The sequence below is a fragment of the Hylobates moloch genome, unplaced genomic scaffold (assembly GCF_009828535.3).
Source record: "Hylobates moloch isolate HMO894 unplaced genomic scaffold, HMol_V3 SCAFFOLD_5, whole genome shotgun sequence".
Lineage (NCBI taxonomy): Eukaryota > Metazoa > Chordata > Mammalia > Primates > Hylobatidae > Hylobates > Hylobates moloch.
Genome location: NW_026652280.1, coordinates 15,685,751 through 15,697,285, shown reverse-complemented (window position 1 = coordinate 15,697,285; position 11,535 = coordinate 15,685,751). Strand labels below are relative to the sequence as shown.

At 44.1% G+C, this 11,535-nt stretch overlaps 1 protein-coding gene across 4 annotated transcripts in view; it reads left to right on the top strand.

Annotated features, from left to right (window-relative positions):
- Positions 1-6,446: 6,446 nt before the first annotated feature.
- Positions 6,447-11,535, top strand: part of SERPINB8 (serpin family B member 8) — a 19,388-nt gene continuing 14,299 nt past the window's right edge. Inside the window, exon 1 of one of the 4 annotated variants that reach the window (XM_058438276.1) lies at positions 6,447-6,585. The gene's annotated coding sequence lies outside the window, so the exon portion shown is untranslated. Of the gene's footprint in view, positions 6,586-6,809; positions 6,956-11,535 lie in introns of those variants that run through there. The other 3 variants (XM_032152090.2, XM_058438281.1, XM_058438278.1) reach the window with 3 other exon arrangements.

Here is an 11,535-nt window from a genome sequence, read left to right as displayed (position 1 = left end):
TGGTCAGCAGATGCTCTACAACATGTATGTTTCATTGCTTACATTTGTCTTGGTAACGATCTAGACATTTTAATATAAGCATTGTCTTAGTCTGTTTTGTGTTGCTATACAGGAATACCTGGGGCTGGGTAGTTTATAAAGAAAGGAGGCTTATTTGGCTCATGTTCTGCAGACTATACAAGAGGTATGGCACTGGCATCCCCAGGCTTCTGGAGAGGGCTTTTGTGCTATGTCAAAAGACATTGAACCTCGGGAGGCGGAGGTTGCAGTGAACCTGCATTGAACCTGCAGTTTCAGTGAGGAAAACATCAAAGGGGATGCAGGCACATGTGAAGAGGGACCAAACACGGGGAGAAATCTTACTTTATAACAACCCACTCTTGGAGGAATTAATCCATTCCATGAGAGCTAATTCTACCTCACTGACTACCAGGAGAATAGGACCAAGGCTTTCACAAGGGATCCACCCACATGACGCAGACACCTCTCCCTAAGTAGAACACTGGCACAGCAGGGACTAAATCACAGTGTGGGTTTTGGTGGAGACAAAAATCCATACCCAAACCACAGCCAGTATGTTTTGGATGATCCAGACATCCACTTTGTAACTCAGTAGTCTTTCGAATTTAAGATTGTGCCGTTAGTAAGCAGTACTAATTTGTCTGGGGAATGTTAATGAAAAATGACAGAAGCAGATCCTGTAAAATTGATTCATTAACACAAAGGACTAACCAAATAATATTCAAGAAGGTTTTAATTGTTTGAATAGAGAGAGGTGGTGGGAGAACTGAAAAGAGAATGTACTTGTGTAAATCGAATGTACCTGATAGGATAGGTACAGTGGTCTCAAAAAAATTGGCACTAACGCAGTCAGAACACATTTCAAGTTAAAGATAGGAATTACCTACAGCAAAACAGCACCACAGATCACATACAGGGACACTCCATTTCATCGTTTAGCCCAAATTCTCCTAGAGAGTGAACACTCCATTCCTTAAGTGTTATCACAATCGAATTAATTTTTCCTGACATTTATTTATTTCAATTAAACTCTTCTTCCATCACTGAATATGTGAAACACTGTCCAATTGTCTTGTGACGATATTATTACTGCAGGGTGTGTCAGAAAAAGCAGTTCTCTGGGAATGTGGCCATACCGACTGCAGTCTCAATTCTTCCCTGAATTATTCACGGGACTCTGGGCAAATCACACAAACTACCTCTATTTCACCATCCTCCCCTGCAAAATATAAGGAACAGCGTCAACAATATGGTTCTTTCAAATGCTTACTTTTTATGATGCTATCTTTGTTTCTCTAGCATTAATTAGCTGAAGCAAGTGTGTTTTGTTTTTGCTTTTTTTTTTTTTTAACCTCACACTTTCCCAAAACCAGGGAAGCTTGCTGGGAATCTCACGGGAGATTGAGAGGTGTGGCCGGGTATATATGAAATAATTGTTGCTAGAGTATATGGTCAGTCACTGAAGGATATTTTGGAATTCCGGTGAGACTCTTTTTTGTTTTGTTTGTTTGTTTGTTTGTTTAAGACAGAGTCTCGCTCTGTTGCCCAGGCTGGAGTGCAGTGGCACAATCTCAACTCACTGCAACCTCCCGAGGTTCAAGCAGTTCTCCTGCTTCAGCGCCCCCTAGTAGCTGGGATTACAGGCACCTGCCACCACGCCCGGCTCATTTTTGTATTTTTAGTAGAGACAGGGTTTCACTATGTTGGCCAGGCTGGTCTGGAACTCCTGGCCTCAGATGATCCGCCTGCCTCGGCCTCCCAAAGTGCTGGGATTACAGGCATGAGCCACTGTGCCCCACCCTGTGAGACTCTTTCAGGTGGAGTATTTGTTCATTTTACAACAAGGAGTACAGAGATCTCAAACCACCCTAGGAAGCTCCAATTATGCCTGGACTCTACTTCCCTCCTGACAAGTGGAAGTCTAATTTGGAGACACTGGTAGCTCAACCTGAGACTAGCCTAGGAGTGTGCCCTTCCTGAGGTCCACAAAGTCAGCAGCCAAGGGAGTCAGACAAAACTAGGTCAAGGTTGAGTAGGGAGTTGAGAACCAGCAGATACTCCCCAGTACTGACTGAAGAGATGTGAAGTTAGGTATGAGGCAAGAAGACAGAAGATGAGGCTGAGGACAGTTTCTGAGGCACTGAATTATATACTCTGGAACCTTATCAGTTACCTGTCACCTCCCCAGTGGGCCAGGGTGAAAGCTTCATGAGAGTGGGGAGCCTGTTCAGGCTCACTCTGAAATTGGGCTTTAGTTACTCTGAGAGATGGGTTTCCCTTTAGGGCCCAGCATTTAAATTGTCCATACTCGGAAAATAAATACAATTAATCCCCATGAATATCAACTTGCAGACAAATTCCTTACCTAGGAAAACAGACCAGTTCTACCTTTCATTGCATTATTTCAAAAATTAGATTTGTTCATTCTTGGATTCATCTTTGATTCTTCCTGCTCCTTCTTCCTCTCATGGTCCAAGAATTGATGCCAAATTTATGTCCTGGAAATTCCTCAAGGCCATGTCCTCCTCTCCATTTCTCCCGCCTCTGTTTCATTTCGGTTTTCCTCATCTCTCATCCATGCTGTGTCCCTAACACCTCACTGCAGGCAATGGTCCCTTTCTACAATATACTCCATGATGCAGCCAGAGGGACCTTCGTAAATGCAAATATGATTATGTTTCTCCCCAGCTTAAAATCCTTTTGTGTTTCCCCATAGTCCACAAGGGAACGAAGAAACACCACCAACAGCGTCCACATGGCCCTTCATGACATGGCCCTGTGGACACATCAGACGCTCTCTGATGTGCTTCATCCGCACTATCTGTACCACTGCCGGCCTGGATACGTCATGGTTTTCATGGTGCTCTCTTGTGCCTCTTTGCACCTGCATGCACTGTGTTTCCTACATGGGATATCTGTGTTTACAACCAAACTCCCAGGGGCCAAATTATAGCCTTTGTAAAGGACTTCAAACCACCAGGCATTTGCTGGAAGTTTCACGGAGGAAAACAAGCATTTTTCATCTTTTAATCTGTTATGCTGGTCAAAGAGGAAAAGGAGTGGATGGATCAAGTGGGGCCCAAAGTCTGGATCTAGTTCTGATCAACAAGGAGAAATTGATGCACAATGGGGAAGTGACCTTGGCATTTTCAACCGGCAGAGCCGGTAAGTTTGGGCACAGTTCAAATGTGAGTCTGTAGCCACTAGAGAGAGGGGTTTCAAAGTCATGGAGAAAAGATGGGGGTGAATCCTGCACCAAGACTTATTGAGGAGAGTTCTTGGGAACAGTTACTTTTAGGATTCCACAGGGAAATCACTGAGTGAGTTTTACAAAATACTGCTGCCTGGTTCCCTCCCTCAAGAGACCTTTACTTAATTGGTTTGGGGTGCAGAGTGGGAATGTGCATCTTTAAAAGCAGAATTCCCAAACTGGAAAGCTCCAAGCTTCCTGCAGGAGACATTATTTGAACTGAATTTTGAAAGATAAGCTTGCATGCCAGGAACCTCATGTATAAGAATAGAGGATATGAAGGAATGTAAATAATTTGATATGGCTCTAAAGATAAGAAGGGAGAAATCAAGATGTTAAGAGGCTTACACTCCTTGCTCAATAGTTTGTAATGTATCTTTTTGGATAAGAGGTTATTATAAAGGATTTTAAACTGAGGTATAAAATAATTAGAATTGGAATGTTTACCTGAACTTCAGAGTAGGCAATAGGTTGGCATAGATCAGAACTGTAGGTAGGAAAATTAATTGTTTAGGAGAGACATGAGACACGACGGAGGTGAGAGAGTATGGATAGGAGGAACACAAATGTGATAGAAATAACAAGACTTTTGATCATTTAGTTAAAAGAACTGGGGAGGGACACACCCAGGTTTCTGAGAGATGTCCAGTAGTACACAGGTAACATTTACGGCTCGAGACAGGTTAGAGATTTTGAAGAAGTTAAAAGTTGAAACATGAACCTATGGATATAGTGGGGGTCACACAAGAAGATCATATTATAGTGAAAAGAGGGCTTAGAATGGGAGGAAAGGAAGCAGGATACCAAGCAAAGGAGTCAGGAAAGAAGGGAAGGGTGCTCTGGAAATCCTGGGAAGGTCAAAGAGGAAAGGGCTAAATGTCACCAACAAACAATGAAATAAGACCTGGGATGTATTTTTTGGCCAAGGCAATTAGAAAATGATTAGTATCCTTATCAGGAGCAATTTCAGAGAATGTTTGGGTCAATGTCTAACTACAGTGGAGTCAAATGTGAATCAATGGTGAAAAAAGGACAATAACCAATGTGTACACTTTTTATAAAAACCACCCTCCAAGGACCAGGCACTGGCCCTCTCTCCGGTGCCCGCAGACATCCACACAGGCCCAAAGAATCAGGGATCGCACAGGCCAGCGCGATCGAATGGTTCTGAGTCATCTGCCAGAAGCCTTGCCCTCAATCTAGGCGGACATGAAGCATCTACAAAGGAGGAATAGTCGAAGCAGTCATGGCAGCGGCAGCAGCAGCAGCAGCAGGAGGTGGGGGCCTCTGCCAGGTACCTGGTGGGGCAGGCACACAGGTGCCCAGGTTCCCGCGGCGGCCACCTCTTCCCTGGAATGGAAAAATGAAAAAGCAGGGTGGTAGCTACAAGGTATAAAAGGTAAAGAAAGGACGTTTGTTTTTAGTATAAGATATTGAGCATATTTACGTGCTAAGACTTTGCAAAATAGTGAAGAGACAAAGGATGTAGGATCAAAGGTTACTCATGCACTTATGTCCTGGGAAGGAGGAGGTCTACTTCCTTCCCTAAAACAGAGGGTTAGGATAAGCTAAATCTAGTCAAGGGGACAGTTGGCCACTCCTCCATGGTGGGGGTAGAGTGGAAACCCTTGAGGTATGGATGTTTCAGATTAAAACCTTCCCTTCATTACCACTTGCCTTGAGACCCTGAGAACTAGTCCCTGTGTACTTTTTATCCCAATCGTGTTCAGTCAAAGACATGTTAGGGCTGATATTTTTGAAAGATTTTCCAGAGTAAGGACGCTCTGAAAAGTAGGGGTCTAATATAGACCTGAAGTGGCGAAGACTACTTTTCAAAATTGTTCTGTGAGGCTGTAAACTTGAGTGTCCATGTCTATCTCTGATTCCTGTTTAGCCTGTCCAGTTCCTCTCTGGAAGCAGAACAGCACAGACTTTGCAATATGGGATAACTGGGTTTGAACCAAAACTTGGCTCTTTGAACCTCTATACAGACACTGAGGAGCACTGTTTCGTAAAAAATAGGGTTGAGAGTAGCATTCTTGTGCGTTTGCTTTCAGCAAGATACTGGGAGGAATACTTGCCACCAGATGGTATCATTGCAGTTTTAAAAAACAAAAACCTAGGATGTTAAATAGCAGAACTTTTATAATACTTTGTAATAAGCAGGAAAGCAGCCATCAGTCTTTTGAAAAATGCTGACTTTCTCATTATCTCATACAAGTGTACTCTAAAAAAAGAATTAATTACACACTTGCATTTTTTCTTCTTTTGTAAAAGGCTACTGTTCCCTCCTGTGCTGACCTTTTCTGTGAAAAGAGGCTGTCAGTAGCGGAATACCTAGCAAAGGTTTTTGAAAAAAATACAATTGAACGCCTTTCAGATAAATGTGCATGAGGAATGAACTGCTCTTTGAAAGTCTGGGGTCATCATTTTGAGAACCCCTCCTGGGATATTTTTCCATAATTGTATGATTTTGTTGTTAAAAATTGTTAAAATTCTCATATAAGAACACTTTAAAAACGTGGAAATGTAGGTTTCTAATCTTTATAAAAATCTTCCAAAAAGAATAGGTTTGGTGGGCTTCAAACTGTTGAAATATAAAAATTAAATTATTTTTAAAAACTGGTTTCAAGAGGATAGATTTTTACTAATTAGATTCCAATCAAATATCTTTGAGTGATTAGTATATGGACTGAAAATCAAGTGTCAAGGTTTAATAAGTACAACCAATGCTGTCTTTATTCCATTTAAATCTGTCCATTTCCTGAGACCTTTTCCCCCATGATAGCTGTCAATCCAAATTTAAATTTGTTTATGTTTTATCGCATTTAGAATACATTAGTACTGAGCACATTATTACGTATAAATTCATAGCGATCCATTGGGGATGCGTGTCAAAACTTGTGTTGATGGGTGTCACGCCAAAACAGCTTGGAAACTGCTGACTTCAGCAACTTTAACCTCTGGTTTTGCCTTTAGTTAATTTTCAAAGTTAAGTCCTCACTTTGAGAGTGCTCTTGCATATACACACCCGAAACACGAATACCGAACATACTAACCAGGAAAACAAACCAATCTCCTACTGAGCAAAGCCTTCCACAACCACCCTCCAAGGACCAGGAGTGGCCCCCTCTCCGGTGCCCGCAGACATCCACACAGGCCCAAAGAATCAGGGATTGCACAGGCTAGCGCAATCGAACGGTTCTGAGTCATCTGCCGGAAGCCTTGCCCTCAATCAAGGCGGACGTGAAGCATCTACAAAGGAGGAACAGTCGAAGCAGCGGCGGCGGCGGCAGCGGCGGCAGCAGCAGGAGGTGGGGGCCTCTGCCAGGTACCGGGCGGGGCAGCCACGCAGGTGCCCAGGTTCCCGTGGCGGCCACCTCTTCCCTGGAGCGCGTGAGAGAGGGGGAGGGAGGAAGGCCAGAGCAGTAATCAGAGCGAGGCAAAGGCGGGCAGGAACTAGGAGAATGACGGCGGAAGGCGGCCGGGAAAGAGAGTCGCGGGGCTGTAGGGGTCGCCCTGGCACCAGCCGGGGTCCCAAGCCCCACCGCGAGACCTGGCCAAGGCCGAGGGCCGGGACCGGAGAGCAGGAGCGCCCAGACCAGCCCTGAATAGGAAGCTGCCCCTGGAGAGGGAGCGTCTGTTTCTAGGCCTGCGATTTGCTGCGCTGTGATTTGCTGCCGGGTGGGAGTGGGGAGTGACGCGAGCAGTGGGTTTGGAAGCGCCGGAAGCTTGGGCGGGAGCCCAGGGAGGGCGAGTGGGAGGAGCCGCGGCTGCGGAGGAGGCTCCGGGAGTGCGGGTAGCCGGGCCTGGAATTTCCGTGGCGCCTGGGGCAGATCGGGGAGGCGCGGAGTCCCCGCTCCCCTGGCACCCACGCCTGCCCCTGTGCTTACAGCCTATTGGTTTCACCTTCTCCTTCCCTTCCTGTCCCCTCCCTCCGTTCTTTCCATCCCTGCCTTCATCTTTCTGTATCTTTCATCTTCTCTTCTTCATTGTCTGCTTCCTCTCAAATGGGATGGGGTGGGGGGGTGCTTCTTCACCTACGCCCCTCTCTGTCGCAGCCACCGGCGTTACTTTAACCAGTTCCTCACTTTCCAGACACACTCAGTCCTCTGGCTGCTGCTGCACTCCTGAGACCTCCCCATTCCAAACGGCCTCACCCAGGGCTGCTCTCCGGGCCCCTCCCGCTTCCCTGCCTCGGGCTCTGCGTAGACCGCGCCCTCTTCCCTGGGTCCATTCGGAGGGGCAGATTCGTCTCCCCAGTTCTCCCAGCACACCCTGATGGCTGGGTCGCAGTCTCCCTTTCGCGCGCGAGCTCTCCCCTCGCCCTCCTCTGTCTCTTCCTTTTACTACCTCCAGATAATGGAAATTCCACAGAAATAGGTGGATTTCTTCCCTTGTGCCTCCACTAGATGTTCTGTGTAGTTTCATCCATTTTCATGGAACCTCTCGGAATCGGGATGCTGATGGCTCCAGGTCTCTGGCTCTAGACGGTCTACTCATCCCCGTCCCTAACTGTTGAGAAACATCCTTGGCTGTCTTTGTTACAGGTTCACCTGGTATGGTGTGTTCCACGCATCTCAAATGGAACAAGTCATATTCCCCATTCCAGCCCGACTCCTCATATAAAATTCCAATGGTTCATGACCCACCCTGAGTATGAATTTATAACAGCTAGGCGCCTCGGGACTTGGCCCTCCTGCGCTCTATCCCTATGTGAGCAGTCACTCTGCCTGGCAATTCCAGCCCCCACTTCTCTATTGCAGACAATCCCTCTGCTCTCAGCAGTCCCTGGCCCATAGTGGTGGGCTACCCGCCAGCTCCCCAGCCTCTTTTCAGACCAAATACTGAGCTGGGTTATCTTTCTAAAGCCCCAATGCACTCACATGAGACTTTTGTTTAAAACCATGCATGGCTTTCCAGACCATAATCTCAAGTTCAAACTCCTAAATGTGGCGTAAGGGTCCATCCTATCTCACTACCACGTGGCTCACAGGAAGCCACGGAAACCCACGCCAGGGGCACCACACAAACCATGCCCTTTGTCTTCCTGCCACATTCTTGGCACCTGCTAATTCCTCAGCCTGTTATTTGCATCCCCCATTTCACCACCTACGGAATGCCTGCCCAGATTTTCTTTTTTCTTTTTTTGATATGTGGTTTTAATAAGTTTTATTACCTATTGAATAAATACAAAAGAACATTTAAAATGTCTATTAAATTATAAAGAACAGCAGTACAACCCGTCACCCAGTTTAATAACTGGAATATTGTCATCGCTGGAGGCTCTGAGTGTTTCCCTACTGATCACACCCTCCTCCCTCATCACATCCGCTTCCCTCCCCTCTGTATCACCACCTTCCTGAGTTTCATGATAATAACGACATTACTTTTCTTGACAGTTTTACTATCTATACATGCATCCAGAATGATTTAGTTTAGCCTGGTTTTGAACTTTACGTATATGGAATAATACTGTATTACTCTGTGGCTTAATCCTTTAATACATTATTTGTGGGAATTGTCCATGTCAAAAACTAAAAGAACTTATAGATATGGTTCTTTTAGTTTTTATTGCTCTGTATTCCATTATACTAACATACTACAATCCATTTATCCATTCTGTTTTTGATGGACATTTGGGTTGTTTCTTTTTTATTATTATACTTTAAGTTCTAGGGTACAAGTGTATAATATGCAGGTTTGATACATAGGTATACATGAGCCATGTTGGTTTGCTGCACCCATCAACTCGTCATTTACATTAGGTATTTCTCCTAATGCTATTGCTCCCACATCCCCCCTCCCCACCCCACAGGCCCCCCCCGGTGTGTGATTTTCCCTGCCCTATGTCCAAGTGTTTTCATTGTTCAATTCCCACCTATGAGTGAGAACATGTGGTGTTTGGGTTTCTGTCTTTGTGGTAGTTTGCTGAGAATGATGGTTTCCAGCTTCATGTCCCTACAAAGGACATAAACTCCTCGTGTTTTTATGGCTGCATAGTATTCCATGGTGTATATGTGCCACATTTTCTTAATCCAGTCTATCATTGATGGACATTTGGGTTGGTTCCAAGTCTTTGCTATTGTGAATAGTGCCGCAATAAACATATGTGTGCATGTATCTTTGTAGTAGCATGATTTATAATCCTTTGGGTATATACCCAGTAATGGGATGGCTGGGATGGCTGGGTCAAATGGTATTTCTAGTTCTAGATCCTTGAGGAATCACCACACTGTCTTCCACAATGGTTGAACTAGTTTACATTCCCACCAAGAGTTTAAAACTGTTCCTGCTTCTCCACATCCTCTCCAGCACCTGTTGTTTCCTGACTTTTCAATGATCACCATTCTAATTGGCGTGAGATGGTATCTCATTGTGGTTTTGATTTGCATTTCTCTGATGACCAGTGATGATGAACTTTTTTTAATGTGTCTGTTGGCTGCATAAATGTCTTCCTTTGAGAAGTGTCTGTTCATATATCCATTGCCCACTTTTTGATGGGGTTGTTTTTTTCTTGTAAATTTGTTTGAGTTTTGTAGATTCTGGATATTAGCCCTTTGTCAGATGAGTAGGTTGCAACAATTTTCTCCCATTCTGTAGGTTGCCTGTTTACTCTGATCGTAGTTTCTTTTGCTGTGCAGAAGCTCTTTAGTTTAATTAGATCCCATTTGTCAATTTTGGCTTTTGTTGCCATTGCTTTTGGTGTTTTAGTCATGAAGTTGTTGCCCATGCCTATGTCCTGAATGGTATTGCCTAGGTTTTCTTCTAGGGTGTTTATGGTTTTAGGTCTAACATTTAAGTCTTTGATCCATCTTGAATTAATTTTTGTATAAGGTGTAAGGAAGGGATCCAGTTCTCCATTTCTTGTTTTTGTCAGGTTTGTCAAGGATCAGATGGTTGTAGATGGGTGGTATTATTTCTGAGGCCTCTGTTTGGTTTCATTGGTCTGTATCTCTGTTTTGGTACCAGTACCATGCTGTGTTGGTTACTGAAGCCTTGTAGTGTAGTTTGAAGTCAGGGAACGTGATGCCTCCAGCTTTGTTCTTTTTGCTTAGGATTGTCTTGACAATGTGGGCTCTTTTTTGGTTCCATAGGAACTTTAATGTAGTTTTTTCCAATTCTGTGAAGAAAGTCATTGGTAGCTTGATGGGGATGGCATTGAATCTATAAATTACCTTGGCCTGCCCAGCTTTTAAAGCCAGCTTCTCTGGAAAGTCTTTCCAGGATTCTATAGAGGTTTATTTATTTAATTTTTATTTATTTGTTTTTTCTGAGGACTTCCTTAGCACTTTCAAAATTATCCTGTTATAGAGCACCTGACTGGCTTGAAACTACGCATTTCTATATGTGTGTCTTCTTTAGGGTGTAAGCTTCTGGTCAGGGATTATCGCATTTGTTTTTCATTTTCTCCTCCCAAAACAGGTAGTGAACAGTCTACATAAATGCTCTTTGAATAAACTCACTTTTGGATGTTGTATGGGGATGGGGGAGTGGAGGAGGGAGTTCATAGGTATTTGGGGCTCCCAGGAGGAGGACGATATCATATACTTGGAAACATAATGCTTGCTTTTGAGGCTGACCCTCACTTTTTCTGTGAGTCCTGTGGACAGTGTTTAATTGCCTCTGTCCTTGTTTGTTTGCCTGAAAAGGAAAAACTAGTTTAATGCCAATTTATTTGGTTGGCTGGAAATAAAAACTTCTGATTCCTGTGTTTTTGTAACACAATCTAATTGTGGCATTGGCACCTAAAGTATTATTTTGTATTAAAATTAATTGCTTTTTAGAAATATTGGGTAAAGTCCATTTTGTTTAAAGTGTCAACCCTTTCAAAAGCTATAATGTCCAAATGAGATTGGAGCATCAGGAAGACAGGGGGGAAGAGTCATTCTGTTACCTGGTTTTCTCCCCTGCCTGACTTCTGACCTGAGCAGAGGCCAAGGGGGTGCACTTGTGTGTGAGTGTGGGCACATGTATTGTGGCTGCAGGGTCGATATTGATGGGAAATACCACATACTGATCAGCACCTGAGTGTTGAAAAGGAATTAAAGTGGGGACATGAGATGAAGGAAGAGGAAAGATGGAAGAAATCAGAAGTAGCAGTTTGCAACTAAGAGCAGTTAAAATGTAAAGATGAGATTGATGCAATCGTTCAGTTCATTCAGAACTATTGAAACTATTGATTCAATAGTTCAGACAGGATGATTAAACACACCTACACACACACACACACACACACACACACACACACACACACACACACA